General features: G+C 32.5%; 1 long non-coding RNA gene across 3 annotated transcripts in view; it reads right to left on the reverse strand.

Moving 5' to 3' along the window:
- Nucleotides 1–23826, reverse strand: part of LOC149081629 (uncharacterized) — a 90969-nt gene that overhangs the window by 33386 nt on the left and 33757 nt on the right. For all 3 annotated transcript variants that reach the window (XR_016193279.1, XR_016193280.1, XR_016193281.1), the window contains one exon: nucleotides 13044–13093. This is a non-coding gene — a long non-coding RNA (uncharacterized LOC149081629). The remainder of the gene's footprint in view (nucleotides 1–13043; nucleotides 13094–23826) is intronic.

Consider the following 23826-nt stretch of genomic DNA (forward strand, 5'->3'; position numbering starts at 1 on the left):
GGTACATGCGGGGATGTGCGTGTACGTGTAGTGCAACCTGACGTAAAATTTGTTTCTGTGTAATGCTTGTTATGTGTAGTGCTGTCATCTGCCCCCAGTTTTACTAACTATGAGTGAAGTGTTATGGTTGAATGATTTACTGTTGTAGGACTGTTGCTCTCTGTGGCGAGACTTTTTAACGGGGAGATCGGCTCGCATTTGCGCCTTGAAGTTGGGAACCACAGAAAACCAACTTCAGCCGACCACCACTGTGGGGTTCGAACCCGGATCCTCGCATCACGAGTCCGGCATATGGGCAATGAAAGAAATAATTTTACAATCGATGAAAACTTGTAATTGCTGAAAAAAATGATTGCAGAATTACTGAAAAAAAAATGATTTTAGAATTAAAGAAAAAAATAATTCCAGAAATAATAAAAAATAATTCCAGAAATAATAAAAAATAATTCCAGAAATAATAAAAAATAATTCCAGTATTAATGAAGCAATTATTTCAGAATTAATGAAGCAATTATTTCAGAATTAATGAAGCAATTATTTCAGAATTAATGAAGCAATTATTTCAGAATTAATGAAAAAAATTATTTCAGAATTAATGAAAAAAATTATTTCAGAATTAATCGGAATTAATGTAAAAATAATCCCAAAAGAAATAGTCCCAGAATTATTGAAAATTAATATTCGATAAAAGAAATAAGTTAAGAATAAATCATAAGTTCAGAATATATAAATAAGTATTCAATAATTTAGGGCTTCTATTCAACCCGTGGCCCGTAGATCGTTAGTTAAGACGCCGAGGCGCATTACATCAAGTCCTTTGAATACCATCGCGTACAATTCTAAATACCATAGTAAAATTTGGTGGCCCGCAGGCCTAATGGAAGATTCAATTTCGCCCGTGTTTGTGAAAATTTGAAGACCCTCATCTTAAAATAAACTTTCAATTGCGAAGAATGTTTCAAATATTATTTGATAAATTATCCGAGAAGCCATGTAATTAGAAAATATACATAGAGCGAAATCTAGCCTATGTGTTTTTAGGAAATCTTATCATTATTATATCCTCTGGTCCTCTCTCTCTATTCGTCATATCTATTAAAATTATTCACTTGCGATCGATCGACATTGGCTGTGTAATGAAACGTTGAATTTTTTTCATTTCAGGCAAATTCAGGAGCATACGCAATGTAATATTGATGAATATTTTTTAAGCAATATCATTAGTTAAATAATTAAGTTTGCTTAGAAATTTTATCATTTGTTGTTTTTGTTATGTAAAATAGTATAAGTAAAATGAGGTAAAGAAAACCCAATATTTAATATAACTTATATTTCATAGATAGCAGCAAAGAATCCAATGTACTTATATTATTAATGGTCGAGTGGTCAGAAATTGTGAAACTTGGACATGAGGACGCATGCACGCGCATTTTCGGCTATGTTCCTTACTTATGTTTACAACAGATGGCGCCACCACACCAATCGTGAACAACAATGGATTTTTTTTCACCAAAACAAAACCAATTTAAATATGTAACAGTTTTCATGACGGCTTTAATGGGATGCTTATCAACGGAGGATACAATGGAACCTCCCTAACGAGTACACTCTCTCTCTCTCTCTCTCCATTTGCGGACACCTACTGTTAATGGATACTTTTTTAAATTATGTCGACGGGCCTCAATGCAGTATACTATTAACGGGCACTCTTCGTTGGTGGAAAAAATTGTCGGTGTCCCATGGGCTCCGTTATTGAAAGAAGTTCCACTTTCAGTCATTGAGCATTTTGTGCTCTACCCATTTTATTTATATCCGAATTGAAGAAGGAAGAAATCTTGTGATACTTTGATAAATTACCACAGGGCCGTCTTATATATAACGCATGTGGCCCCGTCAGCGGCCGAGAATGCCCAGTGCATACGGGAGCAGGTGTTATGATAAACAGCAAGTGTCGTTTGAGCAAATGCCTCATTTTTCCACGCGAGAATTCGTGGAATACTTTCTCGGTTATTGACAAAAGCCACATAATTTCAGGAACATCTGATTCGGGCTTGTCCACATTGTATCCTTGCCCACACCCCCGGAGGCGGACTTGGTTTTTCCACCTGCAGGTTATACAAATTTTGCTGTCCTTCACCCATTCTATTCTAGTTTTGTCCAACACTCATTTCTCCAAACCGCTCTGGGCTATAATAGTTCACTTAGTTCCCCTCCTAACTATAAATACATGTCTGAGTCACTCTTTTGGTCGTTCACATGGTTTCACACAATCTAGTCATTGCTTTGGTCCCTCACTCAACAGATAGATCATTACTTATCACTCATACACTTGCACACTGTTTCGGCCGCTGAATGATCCTCTGGTTGGTGGGCGCTCGGGAGAGCTCGTGGTCGCACTGGGGTGTTTGTATTGGCGGGCAGGAGTGGAGTCCTTTGTTTGCGTGTGCGATTGATCTTGGGACCAACGCGGGGAAAGATATCATAACCCGGTGACCTTTCAGTTAGAAATTCCTTGGAATATAGACTGGGTCACCATTTGGTCAGGATGTTAGGATGATGTTTCGGCCACTCACATGCTTGCACACTCACTAGGTCAGGGGTTTCCAATAAAAGACGTCTCACGGAACCCTTGATGATAATACAGCTGTTCCTCGTGCCATGTCCGAGTGGAGCTCGTGTGTTAAGACCCTCGATGTCCCGTAAAATTTTGCTCGTAAATTCTGCAGTTCAAGAATCTTCGCTATCAAGCATATTAACTAGTGGATGAAAATTTCCAAAAAATACCGTTTTTACAACTTATAAGTCCTTGATGAAATGAAAAACGACATTAATGAACTTCCGGGTGCTTCTGGTTCGAAAATTCGATGTGAAAAAATGTATTGTCTCTATTTCTAAGGTATCCCTCTAAGTTGAAAATACTATTTTCAAAGAAAGTATCGGCTTTTATGTTTTATGAAAGCCCTACTCTTTGAAATTCCAAAATTCAAATACAACGCCACAACAAGCAAAATGCCCAACGAGGTGGCTGAGAAAAAGATGCCCATAACAAAAAAACATGGATGTCATATATTTCAAAAATTCAGCAACCCAATTAAAAACAATAAACAATATATACAAATGATAAAATATTATACTGTACAATACTCATAAAGAATATTATGGTTGTCTTATTCTAACAACCATAATATTCTTTATGGGTATTGTTTTGTGTTTGTTTTGGCCTGTTTTGGCAAAATAGGCCTTGTTTTTTTTATATAACGCCCAGAACCTAAGTTACGTTCACTTTAATGTTGCGATTTTACATACAAGTAATGCAGAATAAAAACTTTGAACGTGTTTTAAGACTGCTATTTTTAACATTTTACTTGAGTTTGTGATATGATTTCTACAAATCTATTCATTGTATCATTACGAAATTTTAATTTGATATTTTTCTATATATATTGTTGAGATTATGAACCAAAGTCTAAGGTTTATCACACATATTTTTTGAATTACAGTGTTTTATAGACGAAATGTAGAATGAAATTTCGAAAAATTGATTCGTACAACAACCTGAATGTGACTTATCAGCATATCGTGCAATCCTTTAATTTTGATTCATAACCTGAAACATTACTTGCTGAATGTACTGTAAAAATCACAAAACATTTCATTCACAAAATTTTTTGCAATCGCGTTTCGAATATTATGTGAATTTTGCCTAAAATATGACATAAAAATGACCTTTCTCATAGGAAATTACACAGGTAGACCAAAATTTATCACTGTTTTCATCATTTCAATACACGTTCTATCACAAAAATGCTATTAAAGTTCACTCCAGCACCATTTTATAGAAAAGTGCCTTCGAACGTGGTCGGATACCTTAAGTTGTTAGTCATATCCAAGTGGTCTGGATTATTTTTTAAACGACACATATTTCTTATATGATTTCTGAACTTTCATCAATTCAGGAATTATTTCTTTCATTTTTTTTCATTATTTCTTTCATTTTTTTCATTCTTTCTTTTTTTCATTTCTTTCTTTTTTTTCATCATTCCTTTCTTTTTCGTTCATCCATATTTTTTATGGACATAATTTTTTCAGCCATCTCGTTGGACAATTCGCCTATTTTGACATTTGTATTTGTTCTGGATTTTCATTAATTCTGAAAATATTTATTTCATTAATTCTGAAAATATTTATTTCATTAATTCTGAAAATATTTATTTCATTAATTCTGAAAATATTTCTTTCATTAATTCTGAAAATATTTCTTTCATTAATTCCGAAAATATTTCTTTCATTAGTTCTGAAAATATTTCTTTCATTAATTCTGAAAATATTTCTTTCATTAATTCTGAAAATAATTCTTTCATTAATTCTGAAAATATTTCTTTCATTAATTCTGAAAATATTTCTTTCATTAATTCTAGAACTATTTCTTTCATCTGTTCTGGATTTTCATTGATATGCTGAAATTATTTTTTCAGTTAATTGTGAATTTTCATTTATTCTGGAATTATTTCTTTCAGTTATGTTAAATTCGTCAGTTTCTAGATATTTAATTAGTTTCTGGAATTGTTTCTCTCGTTAGTTTAAAAATTAACCTCAGTGCTGAAATTTTCATCAATTTTTGTCGAATTTACATTTAATTTTTTTTTATGGATAATTGGCATTATATTGATCATTCCTATATAATCTGAAATTATACATGCCGATTCTCCCCTACAAAATATATGAAATCGGGGCAAGGGGGGGTCCTAAACATTTTCCGGTGCACCGAAATTGTTGAGATACACCTGTCCCCAATATTATTTTCGCCCCTGGCAACGTGTCTGTTAAGGGCGGCCTTGTGTTTAGGTGTCTTATATTAGCAGCAAATGTTATATGCCAAAATGTTTAAACTTTTTATGGAAAAAATATTCTAATTAAATCCCATATCTTCATCTAAACTTTTTTTTACTTTTTTGCTCATAACGTGCCGTGAATCGATGACAGCTCATGTCATCAAATATTTCACGTCAATGTCTAGAAAATACGAAAAAAATAATAATAATATTTGAAAAAACAATGGCATCGTATATTTTTTCCCCAAAGGAAACAATGACGTCGATACAAAAAATACTCGGAACATCTGCGGTGAGTAATGCATATTTTGAAGAAAAATTATTTTACCAGACACGTGTGTGTTTGTTTCTTCTTCTTTTTTTTTTTTTTTGAAAATATTCATCTGCAAAATCTGTTACGACTTCCTCATTTTTTTTAGAAACAAAAGATTTTTATATTTTTATGGTAAGCAAATGTTCTTAAAATCAGAATTTCCTCTATTTCACGCACACAAAAACCTCAAAACTAAAAAAATATGTGGCAGGAAATCTTGTTGCAGGTGTTTTGAATATGAAAATATAAAATCTACGTGTTTCTCTACTGGCTTATAGGAATACCCTTCGATCCCCGAACAATGCATATTTATTTATTTATTGCTATTTTTTTCGTATATTTTTTCCTCATTTTAATTTCCCATTGTATTTTGATTTCATCACATACTCAAAGAAAGAGAGAGAAAATTACACAGAACGCTGTGTATGGTGATACTGGTGTAATTTAAAACTAGTTATTATCAAGGAGCGCAATCTTAAGAATAAAAATAAAAAGTTTTTATTTTTATTTTTGCCATAAATTGACTTTGATTTGTTTCTATTGTCCTAACGACAGAGATTGATAAGACTAATTGATTTTTAATTACGATTTGAAGTTAAAATTTAAAAATTGCGAACTGAATATTCAATTGAGCATAAAATATTGCATGTTATATCTCATCGACGAGACGCAAAACAACTCGAATTGAAATGTGTTGAATCAGTTTGCTTGCGAAAGCGTATTCAAGTGCAGTGGGTCCAGTGTTATTCGAAAAGAATAATTTTGAAGAGTAATTTCACCCCCACAAAAATTTTAAGTGGTAGTTTTGTAAAATGAGGAGTATTTTTTTTTAAGGAAAAAAACAAATAACTGCATATTAAAAAATTATCTTGAAAGATTATATCAAAACTTGAAAAATTCTTTTCAAACTTCAATTAAATTTAGAGTATGATCGAAATTTTGATGCGTGAATCACGCATCTAGACGATCTAGACGTATATCAATCAGAAGACTGACAGGCAAAATACGAAAAAGCTGAAATCATAAAATCATGGATAACGTTATCAGTCAGGTATTGTTATCATTTTTCCGGAAAACGTAGCAATACCATAACATGGGGAAAAATTCGGTTATAGTTATCGGGACTTTGGATAATGTTATAAACAATTTCCCATCGAAATTTTTTTTTACACATTTTGAATGTGTAACCAAACTAATTTTCCCCCCGTAAGTTAGTTACCGTTATCAGTCTGCAAGACTATGTAGGAGATAAGAAGTTCTCTCCCATTCCCCTTGTTGACAAACATTTCAGTAGTTGATGTCGTAATCAGTTCGTAGTATTCACTGAGATCCATATACGTGTAGAGCTGCTTTTACAATGTCGTTCCTATAAGGGAGGCAAATGTATGGCGAAAAAAAAAATTCCTTCAGTTCTTGATCAGTTTCTTTCAGTTGATCAGGTTAAATTTCTTTTCACGAGAGACTTTTTCTCAAGGAATCTATGAAACGCATTGCACATTAAAAAAGTACCGTAACTCATGATATGCATTAGACTGTTAACGCATCAAAATGACTGTGTGAATAAAAAAATGCACGATTTTAGCTTTTAAAGGAAGGAAAGAAAAAAATAATAATAACAATTGAACAAATTGCAACCAATTGTAGGTGTGACCAACCATTTGACTTTAATATTTAATTTTTGAAAAAGCATTTGTAGAAGTATAAAAATTAAACATTTATTTACAAAAAAAGCGAAAAAAAGCCGGCATAAATGTATATGTTACTAACGGGTAAATATTTTCACTGCATGATCTTCAAGCAAATGGATTCTTATGCTCTTTTTCTAATTGTATATGTCTATTTTAAATACATTCCAATTTCTCTGATTTCAGGGATTCAAAGGAAAATCCACTGCCCAAAAATATTAATTGAATTTAGATAATGCTTTAAAGTATTTCTCACTTTGCTTATTTTATTTTTGTGGGGGGAAATCCTAGTAAGAAATATATTCATTGAATTAAAATTCCTCCAATGATGAATAATTTGGGTGAAATTCATCGATTTGGGTCAACCTGATATTAGAAAAAAAATCAAATAAATGAACCACTCATCATCATATGATTTTAACTTAAAATCGGATAAATTGTCACGCTCTACATCAAAATAAGATGTAAATCAAGCAAATCAACAGCTCATACTAACTAGAGCAAATATTGATTAGTAAAGTATCAATCATTTGATAAAGCCGTTACGATTTTCGAAATGAACAAATGAATGATTGAAATAAAGTTGTCATTAAATTTCAAAAACCAAAAACACATAAATTTCGAGCACTAAAGTCTCAAATGAAACTTAGAATATTTAAAATAAAAAATAATTATTTTTTAATCAACTCAAGTTCAATCAATGGAGTAATTTCTAAGTAGGAGAATCTGAAAGAAAATCAACCGAAGAAAAATTAATATATTTTTAATTTATACATTTTTTCCGCTTTTTTACGTTCAAAATTTAAAAAAAAAATCCGGGCACACAATTGAATCCATTAAAATGCTGTTTTATAAATATGCTTAAGATACTTAAAACAAATTCGGTCAGACAGAGAAAATTTTATTGTATTTTTCTTATCATATGTGTTTTTTATACTAATAATGAAAATGGAAGAAGTTATTTTCGAATTTATTTTTATTTTTGAAATCAAATAAGATCTCTAATCCACTAAAATCGAATTCTACATGCAACGATGAATTCCTTTTTAAGTCGAGCAAAAAAAAGAAACAAAAAACACCCTGAAAAATATTCACATTCACGCATGATATGTCTTGCAATTCATTGGCCATTTCCAAAGGTATAAAACTTTAAAAAAAAGCAAAATGGAAAAAGTTCGATAAGCTGCGGGAAATATCGCACGTTTCATAGACCATATCTCCATTAATAGGATGAAGAGAGACGGCTTGAAAATATTTCGCTTTTTTTTCATGTTTTTATAATAGCGATTTCAACTACAAACAGTTCAGTAAAAGCAATTTTTCGTTTGAAAAACAAATTCAAGTGATACCCTATTCTAGCATTTTCATTACATCAAATACAACATATTATCGAACCATTATATCTAATGGTACATCAACTTTCTGTGTTATCTGTAAATCCTCTAATGTCTCTGAATAAACAGCCATCAAGTGGATAACGTTCTGTTGAATTTTATCTCCTCGCTATTGCAATTATTCAAACTTCTCCAATCTAGGTATCAATTCTTTTTTTTTAATCTGTGGTATTTACAGACTTTATATTCATAAAAAAAATTATAAAATGTTTTTTTTTAAACAGCTCCGTTACAGACAATTTTTCTAAACAATAAGCCTAATCTAAATTAGAGGTTTTCAAATTATGAGACGTAACTCCCTAAATAGTTACCAAAATTTCAAAAAATTTCAAATTCTTGAAATTTTTTGAAAAAAAATTCATTATCACTTCTTTTTTAAGTACCACCTCGATAGAAATACTCAATGGAGGAAATATTTTAAAGCTTACAGACGCCATTACAGAGTTAAGTTTCAAAGCCCCTGCTCTAAATCACAAAATGTGTTTTATGTTCACCTGGGATGATCAGTTTTGTTTCCTTGCGGGTATGCATGTTTCATTTCTTGTTAAACAAGTAATAAAAGAAAAATAAATAATGTAAATGGTTTTATCAAGTTATTTTCAAGATACAGTAGGCCTACATATATATGTAGTTTATTGTTTTGTGCTTTTTTTCAATTAATTTTTTTTTTTTTGTTCTAGGAATGTAGAACGCACATATTTTTTTTATTGATGAAATTTTTCATTTATCAAATTTATTCATCAACAAATATTTCACCCAGATCTGATGATATATAAATATTTGTTGATATACCATATTAGTTTGCATATCGGTGGTAGAAATATTCTATAATTTTAATGCCAACTGAGATAGAATATTAAAAACGAAAGCTTTGTCCTTTATATCCGGCATTATGAAAAGTAGAATAAGAAGAAAATTATAATAAATTCAAATAAAAGTATAAATGTAATGATAATAATAAATATTTATGATGTAAACTATTTGGTAGGTCATTTTAGCTCTAATTAAAGACAAAAAGCAATGTTTTTGAAACAATTAATTAGTTCAAAATAAATTCTTTAACCTGATACTTTAAAGCAGTGTTTCTCAACCTGGGGCCATATGGCTCCCTTGCGGTCCTGAGATATTCTAAGGAGGCCACGAGTGAAAATCAGATAAAAGGGGGAGTCATGACAAGTGAAGGGGGCCCGCAGAGAGATATGAAGAAATTATTACAATTATACATTATATACAAATTTTCAAGTGAAATATGTTGGTGGAAAAAGATTGACTAAACTTTCAGAATCCAGCAAAGCTGTCCATGAAGCAGGAGCCATCTAAACCTATGTGGGCAGGGCTTGGGATGCTCATGGAGTCCCTTCATGGTCACATATGGTACAATAATTTTTGAGTGTAAATATGAAAGCTGTTTCGATTACGTAAAGGGGCGCCCCAGAATATAATTTTGCCCGAGGAATCATTAGTGAGACGACCATGCATAGAACCCCCAGAAGAAGGAAGTTCACGGAACTTCAGCCCACGGTAAGGTGCAGACCCTTAATATGTGTCGGTAGAGGCGATTTATTGTGTAGGTTCGTTGGATCGTCCAGCATTTCGCACATAACTATTATTCCCATATAATTTGTCCCTTAAAAAAGGTGGCAATCTCCCCTTCCCCCCACTTAAATTGATCTTATCTATAAAATTTTTGTTCATTATAAATTTAGTTTGGACTAAACTTAATTCCGTAAGTATAAAGTGTTTCGTTCTTTCATGAGGGTGGGGCCCTAGGTAAGACGAGGGAGGCCACGAGAAAAAAATGTGGTTCAAAGTGGGCCATAAGCTAGAAAAGGTTGAGAACCACTGCTTTAAAGTACCGTCAGGTTAAGGACAAAAATGATATCTGAATTTCCTAAATTAACTATGATGTTTTTCGTAATTTCTTTCTTTTTTTCACTATTATTATCGAAATTTAGTCTTTTGTTCGTAAAATTATATTTTTAAAAAATTAATTTTTTTCTACTATTAGCATTAAATCAATATAAATGAAACTCCGTGCTTCATTTGATTCTAAGCCATCCCGATCAGATTGAATTTACACAATTTGAGTAAGAACATGTGTCACATGAAGCTTCAAATAACTTTATAGCAGGGATTCCCAAACTTTATTAACATCCTACGGAAAAATATAGGAGTTTAAAATATCTTGCAGCACACTCTGAATGATCTCGTATCATTAAACCACAGTAGAACAGGTGGTTTTTTTTACCTCGGGAACACGGACCACTTTGGAGAGATTTTAGAGGGGGTCTGTGTGTGTGTTGAATGTGAAAAGAATGAACTTATTGTTTTTCCACAGCTAAATATTGAATATTATTTTATAAAGGTGTCCGTGGACTTCATTTTATTGCCAAAGAAGGGGGACCGTGGATTTCGTGTTATTTTCATAAAGCAGAGGTCTTCAACTTTTTTCCAGTCGCGAGCACTTCCTGTACTCATCATCAAAAGAAGAGCACCCTTACGGCAAGTTCGGCATACGAATACATGAAATCAGGATGATTTCAATCCTCGAATGCAATTTGTGTGGCAGGTTTTTGAACGCTGATAAAGTGCTCAAGAGCATGATATCGGACATGAGCACCGAGCATTCTGGGTGCTTCTGGGATCACCATGGTGCTCGCGGGAAACGAGTCGAAAATGCCTGCCATAAAGGGTTGGCGGAACACACAAGATTAAGAACGCCTTCGCTAGGGTGCTGCGGTGCACCGTTCGGGAGTTACTATGTTATAGGCTGCATAAAAAAATATAGAGGTAGGCTATTTTTTCTCGCATTAATGAAATACATAAAGGGTAGGACCTACTTGTATTTACAGATGCACGAAAATCCTTATTTGCATGTGAAATCAAATTACGGATTTTTTTCTCTGATTTTTCTATTTTCAATTTTTTTTTATGAAGATGATATTTACTCATTCAATCCAAATACAGGTGCGACATATTTTAGGGCTAAGCTAGTTGTGAGCCCCCATGATAATTATTATATGTATTCCAGTATAAATAACAACGAGAAAAATAAAATAAAAAAGAATACACGCAGCATATAATATAATTACATGGAAACCGGTGACAGTAGAAATGGAATTAATTATTTTCAAAACAAAATCGCACCATCTAGCGACATACGCAAAATGCGAGAATCGTATTCCAATAAAATTTTATGAATAACGATACTTGAATTACAACAGAAAATACATTTATGTCAACATCCGAGACATTATATTAAAATCCTATCAATATTCTCTATGAAAGGAATTATTTAGTATGTTAGTGTATTCATTTATTTTTTTAATTCCACTTATTAAATCATATCTGGAAAAAAAAACTACAGAATAGCCTGTAGGTCAATAAACTATTGAAAATGATGCCTCGAAGAGATTTTCTCTAATTTTATCAACTATTTATATCCGTTTAGAGTTAATAAATCACTAATGGACATTATGAACATTAAGGGGTGGTGAAGTCGCATACAGACACACTGAATGTGCAGTTTTTATTTTTCTATACCTGTATCTTGCATCTACTGTTGATAAAATTCAATTTATTTTTTTTGTCACTGACAATATCATCTGCTAATCTGCATTCAATTTTTTTTTTAGCATTCCTTGTCGCTTTCTTTATCTTTCCTTTTTTACCGATAGAAGCTGACGAATCTCCTCTACCATTCTTAGAAAATTTCCAAGTACATTTTTTCAAAAAACTGAAATTATTTGACATCTAATAACTACGTTCGAATTATTCAAATCTGTTATGCAACTAGTATTTTCACAGCGGAGACTTTCAAGAAAATAACATAATTCATTTTTCCAGTTTATAATTAATAAGAATGTGTATGAATGCGAGTTATTTCTGGCATAAAAACAGTGTATATGATCAAGAATTCTAGTCACATTCTTTGATTCCCCTCCTATGAACCTTTTAAATGAACTAGAAGAATCATGAATTCATGATACGTCAAATTTGTCATATATCCGTGTGTAATAGTGTTCATATACGGACGCAACGAGAAACATGTATTATGCCAAAAATATATGTTTTGTATATATAAACCTCGCTAATCCTATTAATACATCTTAATTTATATTTTCATGCTCTCTGGAGTCTTGAGAGAAGCTCTCTTCGAGAAATTACATTATTTTGGCACATCATGTAATTCGAGCACGTCTCATCGACGAAAACGCACACACGCAGAAAAATATTATAAAGAAAGCCAAGTTAATGGCTGCCATTATTAATGCTCCGTGCCGTTACTATAGGCAACATCACCCAATCAGCGAATGTTTTGCTCGTATTATAAATATTAAAAAAAAGGGGGAAAAAGAGAAATTGTGAAAAGAAAAAGATCATTTATCATGGCGTCACTATTCCTAGGGCCTACACAGTGATGCCCGGCCCAGTCTGCCTGCGGTAAACCAACTAGCGTTGAGATACGCGGCTACCGGTTTTACCTTTACAGGATGAGGAGGCGTCTCCGACCAGGTGTAACGCACCACTCACATAGTGGCAGGTATCACCGTGGGCGGAATTTTCCGACAGGGCCATTTGCTGATTCGCAACCCCCTTCCTTGATGGCAACAGGAATTCATCCAATCTTCTACTATATGGGGAGGAAATAAAACAAAATATATCAAATATGATGGAGATGGTTTCGTTTGTTCGACCCACCCGAATCGATTTTTTTTTTCTCTGGTGGAAACGCATATTTTTTGAACGGTATGCGAGACCCACTGCGAAAATTGAATCTTGAGATAGCCTTAAAAAATTTTAATAAAAGACTACTTACGTGAATTTTTTTCTCACCGGTCCGTGACTATGTATTGGTTCTCAAGTGACCTGTAGACAGAAACATACAAATACTTAATATCACGAACCCGTACTGCATCAAACCAACATCCGAAACCTTTTATATTCAGTAAAATAAAAATAATTGCTTTACATTTTTTACGCATATTTAGAAATATGTTTGGGATACCAAGGTGTATTTGAACTTAGTGACCAAAGAATTAATGAAAATAATAAGTGAACTATGTACTTCTCTCAGATTTATGTGGAACAGTAAAAGAGAAGCCAGTAAATATTTAAACAATTTTTAACTATGTATATATAAAAAATATATCAAATATGATGGAGATGGGTTCTTTTGTTCTAGACCCGAATCGAACTCTTTTTGGTGGAAACGCATGTTTTTTGAACGGTAGGCGAAACCCACTGCAAAAATTAAATCTTTAGATAGCCCTAAAATTTTATAAAAGACTGCTTAGGTGAATTTTTTTCTCCTCTGGTGGATTTCTTATGTTCCCTTCATGACTATGCAAGTTTTATTTTCTCAAGTGATCAGAAGAAAGAAATATATAAATATTTATTATATTTATAACATTGAAATGCACTGTAGGCCTATAGTAAAATATTCTGCATCGAACAAACACGAAACCTTCTGCTGTACATAACGGAATAATCAGAATATTTCTTATTCGTGTGTATATTTAAAGACACTTAAGAGAGTGCAGGTGAATTCGGTGAACGAAATAATTACTGCAAATAAGAGGATGAACTACATGATAAATATATGAAATTTTAGGATAATTTGTTATGTGTTAACTAATTGTTTGAAAAACACTTTTTTGTCTTTAATTACAACTAAAATGACCTATTCAAATAATCTACATGATAATTATTTATATATATATTACATTTTTATTTTTATTTATGATCATTTTCCCTCTTATATGCATATAAAAAATTTATTTAGATAATGTCAAATGTATAATAAAGCAAAAAAATTTAAACAATTTATTTGTATGTAGTCCTAGCGCAGTAATTGTATTCTGATATTTTCCCGTTTAAAATAACCACTTCTAAGCATAAATACGCATACAAATCAATATCTCCAGCTCGCCGCGACGCCCTTAGGAGCCACGACACACACTTTGAGAAATATTGGCCTAGTGTATTGGATTTAAAGCTTCTAAACCTTTTACAACTGTACGAAGGAATTCACACACATTCAATGTTTTTTGTATCTAAAATTGGTTCAATCCCCCCTTTTATTTTGAATGAGGAAGTTTCTACTGAAGCCTACATATCTACAAGGTGATAATTACCTTATAGCAGTGTTTCCCCAACCTTTCTGAATACAAGGACCAGTAAAATGCATGAAAAAATTTGACGGACCATTTGTGACCCGTATTACAGGACATTCCTATAATTTTCGTTGTAAGGTATGATTTTATTTATACATTTGTTCCATTTTTCAAAAGACACTTATTTGAATTTGTAATTTTTACTAAAGTCGCATTACACACGCATCTTTTGTTTTTAATTTCTGAACTGTAAGGAGGTTGCATGATTTCACTTGGCATTTACATATCGACGGTCTAGTTAATTCAGATAATTTCATTTTTGAATTATGCACACAATGAGAATGATGGAAAAAGCCTCCGCATACCTAAACAGCAACAATTCCCAACTCTACTCTTCCCTAATGTAATTAAATCTGAGTTGATTCCCAACCAGTTCCATACAAAGTGAATCTTTAAAATGCAGGTATCTGAAAACCTAGAATTTTGAATATTTGATTTTTTGAATTAAGCCATCGATATTACGTTTCAGTTTTGAAAAGATTGTGACAACACATGTTCAGAAAGCGTCGTGAACTGGTAAAAATCTCACTTTCGCAGGGTTCACTCTGAGGCAGTTTAAAGAAAAAGTCTTCTTTACTTGCTGTGAAATGTGGATTGAAACAATGGGGTCATTGCATATCATCTGAGGGGAGATAGTTTGAAAAAAGAATAAATTATTTTTTGCTGTACCTATATATCTTGATTTTTTTTATATGATTTTACTCTGAATTCTGATGGGATGTACCTTGAAAGAAATGTGTTTGTTATTAGGTATATAAAAAAACATAAACTCATTTCTTTTTTTTCCCCCCTTCATATATTAAAAATATGAATATCGGCGTTAAAAATAATCTGAAACGTAGCTCCAACAAATAAAACTAACTGAATAATTTGCGTTGTAGGAGTCACAAAAATTTCATTCTCTCGTGAAGATTTCTGAGTTATATTCCATGGAATTATTCAAATCTTTCCAAGATTTTAGAAGATTCATTTCTTTTTTTCTTTTTTTTTTTTAATGTCTCGAAAACAGATTCACCAATCGTGTATACATCTATCTTGTTATATTGTAGGGGAAATCTCAAATTTGAATTAGTTTCTCTTTCAATCTTCTACACTTTAATGCTAACTAAATGAAGCTGATCAAAACTTCATGTTAACTGCCTACACCTTTACGTCTCTGAGACGTAGATTTAGTATTCTAGGGTTAAAATGTCAGTGACGTACGGTCAACACGCAATTTATTTACTGGTATTCTGCAGGGAACTTCTTGGGCCTTTAACAAATTTAAAAGCCAATTATCATGATTCCGTCTTTGTGACGACAAATTTATGTTTGTCTTCTTCTATAACACACACAGACACTAGTCATCTCTTATTTCACCAATCTTCGAGGTATTCATTAAAAGATTATTTATTGTTTGGTTGAAAGCCATTCCATAACTTATCGTAAGGTAATCCCGTATGTGACATTTTTCAACTCTGCCCCTTTAGTGCAGGAACCTTGACTATATTGTTTAGTAATAATTACGAGGAAACTGCTGTTTTTCTAAGATTCGGTCATTGTCGGCACATGCAGATGGAGACAATCGAGCCACCGAGTCAACTTGATAGAGAGAAAAAAAATTGCATAATAATAAGAGAAGAAAAATCTGAAACGTGTCAGAATCATCAAGCTTATCTTATCAGGATAAGCGAAATCGTCGGATTCGACATGTCTGAGGAGTTCGTAATGGAATTTTTTCCGTTCAACTTGATGGTTTGGCAGAACGAGCCTTTTTACGTCATATGTGCTATTGATAACTGGTGATGATAGTTGTTAGTGAAGAAAAACTTGTCAAATACGAAAAAGTTCAAGCGGTGATTCAAAAGTGAAGGTCTTGGAGTCCTTGGGATGTATTGAGTTGATTCCCATTACAAAAATCCTTAAATTACGTTTGTGTATATTGTTTTCGTTCTAAAATACGTGGTTAAGCTGCAATTTTCTCATTGCATCATCGCGTCTGTCTGGCCCGATCACAGCAAAAGTAAAAATTTCTTTTCTTTACCCTTTTTTAAACATGGCGTAATTCCCGTCGTGACCAAATCGGATTCACATTTGTAGACATATATAATAGTCTTTTTCTGGCTAAACTACCTACAAAATTTTCACTTTTTTTCGCATATCATCGAGGAAAGTGTCAGCAATGCGATAATTATGCTTGCCTGTAAACGTTGATAAAATAATGATCACGAATGGATGAATACTTGCGAGGTGATTCAAAATTTCAAGAGAGAAACAAATGTTACGTCATGTTCAAGAAATTTCCAATAATTTCCCAGAAAGTGGAAGAAAACCAGGGTATAAAAAAAATCCATTGAAAAAAATTGGATGAATGGCACAAGATTTATAAGAAAATTCTATACAAGAGTTCATAAAAAAATTACATGTAATAATTTTTCAGAAAAAATTATAAGTTTGTTTAACATTCTTTTTCAATATGGCAGCTGACTGTTAGTTGTAAAACGTAACCTAACTGCTTATGTTTGCATCTATTTGTTAATCACACAAAGGCACACATATATATGCATGCAATATCTTTATAAAACAGTGGGTCCCGCTTGAAATGTATTTCAAAAAACCGTCATGAAAAAACGTTGTAAGCGGGAAAACGCTTTAAACTAGAAATCGTAATGAGAATTACTTAGTCGGGACGCTCGAAAATATGTCGTACTAAGCGGGAAAACGTTCCAAAAGGAACCTTATAAGCGGAATCGACTGTAAATATTGTATAAAAATGAAAAAATTTTCAAAGGAAATAAAAAGATAAAAAGAAAGGAGTCATCTCTCAGCATAATTTCACCTACCATTTCCTACGGACACTGAAAAGATTATTTTTAATGTCTAAAAATACGTTCTTTCTAAATCATTATTGAAATGATTATTTAAATTTCATTGTTATTTAAATGTATTTGTAAGTATGTATTTTAAGTATATTTGAAATTTATTTATTTTTTTCCAACCGCGAATTATAAGAACTTTTTGTGTGCCATAGCTTTGTCAAATACCAGCAGCATTCATTGACAAAAAAAATTGTTGTGGATTTGAATTCTTGAAATTATATATTATTTTATTTTAAATCTCAAGAAAAACAAGATCACAAACTTTAATTTATCTTCCAAAATGTTATGGGAATTTATTTAATTGTACAATTTTTAATTTATAAACCATTCAAAAATATGAAACAAATAAGCAATGAACACAAATTTCGTACGCAAGAGGGTTTCGTACCCCCTTCCATTGAGCCAAGACTTTTGTGATTTTTTTTCATTAAAAAAACGATTTTTTTTTTTTCATATTTGTTTAATGGGAAACAAGAATTTATGAAAAAGAGTTGTTTAACGTAAGTCATGTACTTGTATCTATGAAAAATAATAAATCGCCAAGACACCAAACTATTCGATGCAGGGGCGTATGCAGGAATGACCTTTGAAGGGGCACAAAAGGCTTGGGGGAAGCGCACAAAAATTTTCTACCTGTGAAATTTTCATTTACAACCCTTCAAAAACATTTAAATTAACAGAAATTAGTTAGTATAGCATATAAAGGGTATTTTCTTTCGATATTTTAATTTTTTCACCGAAACATTATTATTTTTTCTTAATTTTTGGTCGGCTTTAGAACTACGTCAAAGCAGAGACGTACGCCCCTGATTCGTATGGATTATGTGCCACCCCCCCCCCAACCCCCCATGCGATGCCATAATTCAATCTTGATTCTACTAACGTAAAATAAAGTAGTTTTAAGGCGGATTGGGAACATTTACTGCTGATATGAAATAAAATATCCTAATGTATTTAATTTAAGTATTTAATATGTATTTTCCAATATAGCTTTGAACCTAAAATAATTCCCAAATACTTAAAGGTGTTTACTCTACTGACAACTGTGCACATGCAATCTGATATGATACGAGAGTATGACGGATGGTCACATCTCAGATATGACAGCCGTCATACTATGCTATTTCAAGACACCAAAATCATTTAGAGAACCAGAACCAAATAACATAAATTTAGTTTCACCTACATTTAATTTTTATTTATTATTTTTAATAAATTAAAATTGAATGTGTTTAGCGCGCGTGAAAATGCAGCCCTCGTGTATAAGGAAGGCCCTGATTTTTCGGGCTCGAAATTTGGAAAAACATTTTCATCAAAGATAATTTTTTTAAGATACAAAGAAAAAGAGACATTTCTTATATTCATCATAGAAACCGTGAAATTCCTCATCACTCTCTCATCTGATGCATCACGATCAGCTACATAAACTAGTTCATTATCACCATCAGGGTCACTATCATCGTAAATTGCAAGGAATTGAGTAATTTATTAATATCTGTAATACCATTCATTGCATAAGGAAACCCCCCACCTCCATACACTTTAAATACGATATTTATCCGGCATAATTTTCGTTATCACTACTGAAAAAGTTTCTGGAAACTGGAAAAATATTTATTTATATATTATTTATTTATACAATATTGCAGGCCGAGGCCTAAAGTAGGCTATATATGAAACCTATAGCCGACAGTAGGCCTATATAATAGAAAATATGAAATGTAATATGAGACCTATTATGACAAAAATTTAAAAAAATGTATGAGACGTGTTGTAGTAATATGAATTTTTCATAAATATTAATGAACTCTAGACTAAAATATTAACTTATCATTTCTGAGGGTGGTATTTTTAACGTTTATTAAGGGCTAGAGCGGTTTGTACTAAAATGTTCATAATAAAATTTTTGTTTGACTTAAATAGACTTAATCAATCCTATTAAAAATCGTTTGTTCATTTTTAAAGCGTTTGTATTATATGTGTTTATATTTCTGCAATTATAGGTTTGTATTTATGTAATGGAAAAAAAAAATTAATTGAGAAAGACATTGTGTCGCTTTTTTAATACTGTTCTCTATGTACGCCCTAATACTGTAGTTTACTCGTACATAGACAACAAGTTTCCAAAAAAAAAACTATGAATTGGAGCAGAAGTTCTTAAACTTCTGGGTCCGAACCCAGTTTGGATCACTACCCAATGTGTTTCTCTATTTAACTTTTTTTTTCCATTACACAAATACAAACCCATAATGCAGAAATATATACCCAAACTAGGGTCGAAAGGGCCTGTCGATATGGGTCGTTCAAATCCACTAACAGTCGGGGGGGGGGGGGGGCTTTTGAGCTATGTGTCCTGACACAAACTTGATTCGCAGGAGCTTCTGAGATGTGTAGGTCGTACAAATCCACTTATACATATATATACTCATGTAGGATTCGCAGAGGCTGCCTAGATGAGTCGTACGAATTTACTTACAATCAGCAACAAATGCACTTATTGCGTCACTAGTTTTACTGATTTCGAAAAACGAACCGTCCTATTTGTCGCGAAACTGATCTTGTTGATTTTGAAATCTCGGCTGAAAAAGGTTAAGAACCCCCCGAATGAGTTTGAGGAGTACAGATTCTTAGAAGATGACGCATAAGCAGGGACGTGCACAACGGTCACGTTTGATAGTCAAATTTGTTACACAAAGTGATTCAGAAAAGATGGGAAAGACTAAGAAGTGATAGTACGTACCACAATACAAACAACTGCCATCACAGAATGCATGGTCCAACATGAAACTCAAACGCGCTAGCGCGTTTCGAAACGACCGCTTCGCAAACGTTAAAACGGCATTCCTGTTTAAATTTATCGGAAGAAAAAGGAAAGAACACCATGCATGCAAATTAAACCTGGAGAAGAAACCGTATGCAAATCTGTGTCACAGTGAATAAAAAACGCAATTGCCAGCCCTGTGAAGTTGTTCCAGAGTGCAACCGTTCTAACAGTTGTAACGTACGGGATAGTGGCACACTTTAGTAATACTGAAAAAGCAGACATGCATTTCAGTATGGAAATACTTAGCGTATTTACCCAGGTTACATTTGCATGCATGGTGTTCTTTTTCTCCCGATAAATTTCAACAGTTTTTTTTAACGTTTGCGAAGCGGCCGTTTCGAAACGCGCTAGTGCGTTTGCGTTTCATGTTACATCATGCATTCTGTGATGACAATTGTTTATATAGGTGTGTACTATCACCTCTTAAAGTTTTTCCCATCTCTTCTGAATCACCTTGTATTTTCACGGCCTTTCGATTCCGAAACTAGTGTCGTCGAGACAAATTCACACTCTTATAATTTTTCAATTAAACTTTTCTTCACGGGAAAACAAACCCCTAAATTGCTTTTCCCCTCGTCTGCCTATGAAATTATTCAATTTCTTTCACCAGTATGCAGTTGCCAAAAAATTAAACACTGGTATATCTCATTGGATTGCTTCTAAGGGACGGCCATAACTCACTGTCCCGTGTATATTTGAATACACGTAGTATATCCATGGTAAGAAAAAAAATTATTATATACCAATTTCTTTTCTCAATTTTTTTGGTATTTTAGAAAGTACACATCTTTAAGCATCATTTCGGTATAGAATACGGTTAAATATGTAGAATGAAAAGTTTGCCACAAAGAGTTGATTCCCTTGTCGGTGTCATTTTTGAGAGCTGCTGAAATTTTACGTGTTCAGAGATGTATAAAATCGCACCCGATTGAGGGAATCGGAAATAAAACTCAAGTGAAAAACTATTTTAAACTTTGATGAATAATTTATATGATTATTGATAATAAATACAAATACAACGCCACAACAGGCAAAATTCCCAACGAGGTGGCTGAGAAAAAGATGCCCATAAAAATATAAATATAAATAAATATAGATGTAAAAAATATAGGCAAGAAATATATTTTTCCTTAATTAACCACTTTAGTTAACTAAAAAAATGTAAGCTCTAATTAATTAAATTGCTGTTTTGATGCATTTTTTCGATTAGAAGTACCGTAACAGCATCAATATACATCTGTTTTTGAATTTTTTTAAAATACGTTTTTATGGGAGGGGGAACCATAGAGAATAAATTTCTTTATCTAATCAGGTAGGCCTATTTGTTTACATTTGAAAGATGCGTGCGTAAACTGAGAATCGAAGAAATCACTACTTTGAATCATTACTGGTAATCATAATTTATCTCAAATATTGTTTATAAATTTTAACATAATTATTCAATTGATTCATTGTTGACATTAGTATTTATTAATTAGTGCATAATTAACTAGAATTTTTTTATTTATCAAGTAAAAATTTTGATCGATTATCTCATCACTCGTAATATTTTTTAAAATAAACGTTAAATCGTATCATTTTTTTAACATTTCAGAAAACATACTGGTAATGACTAGAATTAGGAAGATGAGGCATTAAAAATGGTCAAAATACGCAGCAAAAAGTCCCTAAAGTAGATACTATAAAAGGCATTTATAATCAATGGAAAAAAGGAAAAGCAATTAAAAGCTACGATATTAAGGGTCCGAAATCTGGCTAAAAAAACTGACTGCACTCACTGAATCTACTGTTTTAATAATAGATTATAATAATTTCATTATCAGCAAATTTGTTATCATAATGCCAAAAAAAAAATGTTTGTGGTCTTTCGAGGTTAGGCTGGACTTCGATTTAGTCGAACATTTAAAGTGTAATTTTCTGATATGCAAAATAATGCTGTAATTCAAGAATACTTATCTAAGAAATATAACGTTTCCATATAGAATTATTTAAAATATTTCCATAATATCATATTTTTCTCAAAAATTTTGAACATAGTAGGTTTGTGATCGGTATGCAACGATATGAAAAAAGATCTCAACGATTCTGGAGATGATTTTTGCATGTCTAAAAATTGACCTTGGGTGAATAATGTATTTTATTGAAACAGGAACATTGTATTTTAAAATACAAAGTGCACAATGAAATTGAAGCGATGATAGATGAGGCATGTTGATTGTATATAAATATGAGAGAATGAAGAGAGAGATGGAGAAGATCTTTTAAATCTCTCAAAGGGAACCGAAGCTTGACGAGAAAGTAACTAAAAAATAATCTTGATAGCGAAGGAAACATTTGAAAACCGGAAAATGTCATATTTGCGTGCCGAGTTGTCACAACCGTTGTTGGCCGACCGACCTTTCACTATCGGAAAATGTAAAGGTATAGAATTATGACTGTCAAAGACATGAGTGGGTTGTTTGTATAAGTGATAGTTTTCGCACATTTCTAGGTGTCACTGACATTTATAACTATGGGTCTGCTTGATTTAGTTGAGCGCCTACGATGACATATACACACAAATGCATAGTTTCGGCCGTCCTATTATGGATATGGATGGACAGAAGCTGCCTTTAAACACAAACATTCAAAAATTATATGTATAAATATTTTTCTTATCTTGACTTCATTTCCATTTATAAAAGAGTTACAAAGAGTGCATCTAATCACGATATTTCTCGTTAGATTCACAAAATATGATAAGAAGACACATCAGTGGAATGTATCTCACCTATCAAGATAAGTTCAGGAAATACATTTAAATGTGGCAAAGTTTTATAAAAATATTTCGATTATGATTATGATCATCCATGGCAGGGTCTTATTCGCGAGCACTGTCAATAACTAACATCAGAAGACAAGCACTTACATGATATCCTTGACATAAGCTCGAGCTGCTAACAGTTTTATACTAAACTTCTTCAATGGATTGTTTGATTAGGATATCGGCTAAATCAGGGAGAAACATGGAATACTTTTGGACCCTCAGAGTAGGCAAATTGGTCATCAAGACGACTAGAAATCTAGAAAATAAATATACAGTCGATCACGCCTACAACGTTTTTGAAAAACCATCAAGAAAAAATGTTGTAAGCGGGAAAACGCTTTAAACAGAAAATTTCGATGAGTATTAGAAGAGTTGGGACTAAGAAAAATGAGTCGTACTAAGCGGGAAAATGTTATGAGCGAAAACGTTACAAGCGAGATCCATTGTCTATTACTTCAATTTATGTGATCAAGTACGTACACAGAAACGAGAGATTGAAGCTTAATCTATAGAGTCGAACAGAGATTCGATTAAGGTAATCCAAATGTGATACATTTAAAAACGAAACTAGTTTATAGTCAAGAATATTTTCAATTTTTTTTTCGGAAAAATAGCTTTAAAAAGATTGCTAAATCTGGACGGGCCTTTCTCCTTGCTTCGTTCCTATCAGAAAATATATATACAGTCGATCTCGCTTATAACGGTCTCACTTAGAACGTTTTTCAAATTAGTGCGACATATATTCAAAGTCCTGACTCCAACTAATTCTCATTACGATATCCCGTTTAAAGCGTTCACCCGCTCAAAATGTTTTTTCATGACGGTTTTTTAAAAAACATCACAAACGGGACCCAACTCTCACCAATACCAGTGCCATAGATAGCTGTAATATGCATAGTAGTGAAAAAACATTGTAAAAAAAATATCATTTTTTGACA

The sequence above is a fragment of the Pholcus phalangioides genome, unplaced genomic scaffold, assembly GCF_987345545.1.
Source record: "Pholcus phalangioides strain wild (caught in Gottingen) unplaced genomic scaffold, Ppha-v1.0 ptg000009l_1, whole genome shotgun sequence".
In the NCBI taxonomy this organism is placed as follows: domain Eukaryota; kingdom Metazoa; phylum Arthropoda; class Arachnida; order Araneae; family Pholcidae; genus Pholcus; species Pholcus phalangioides.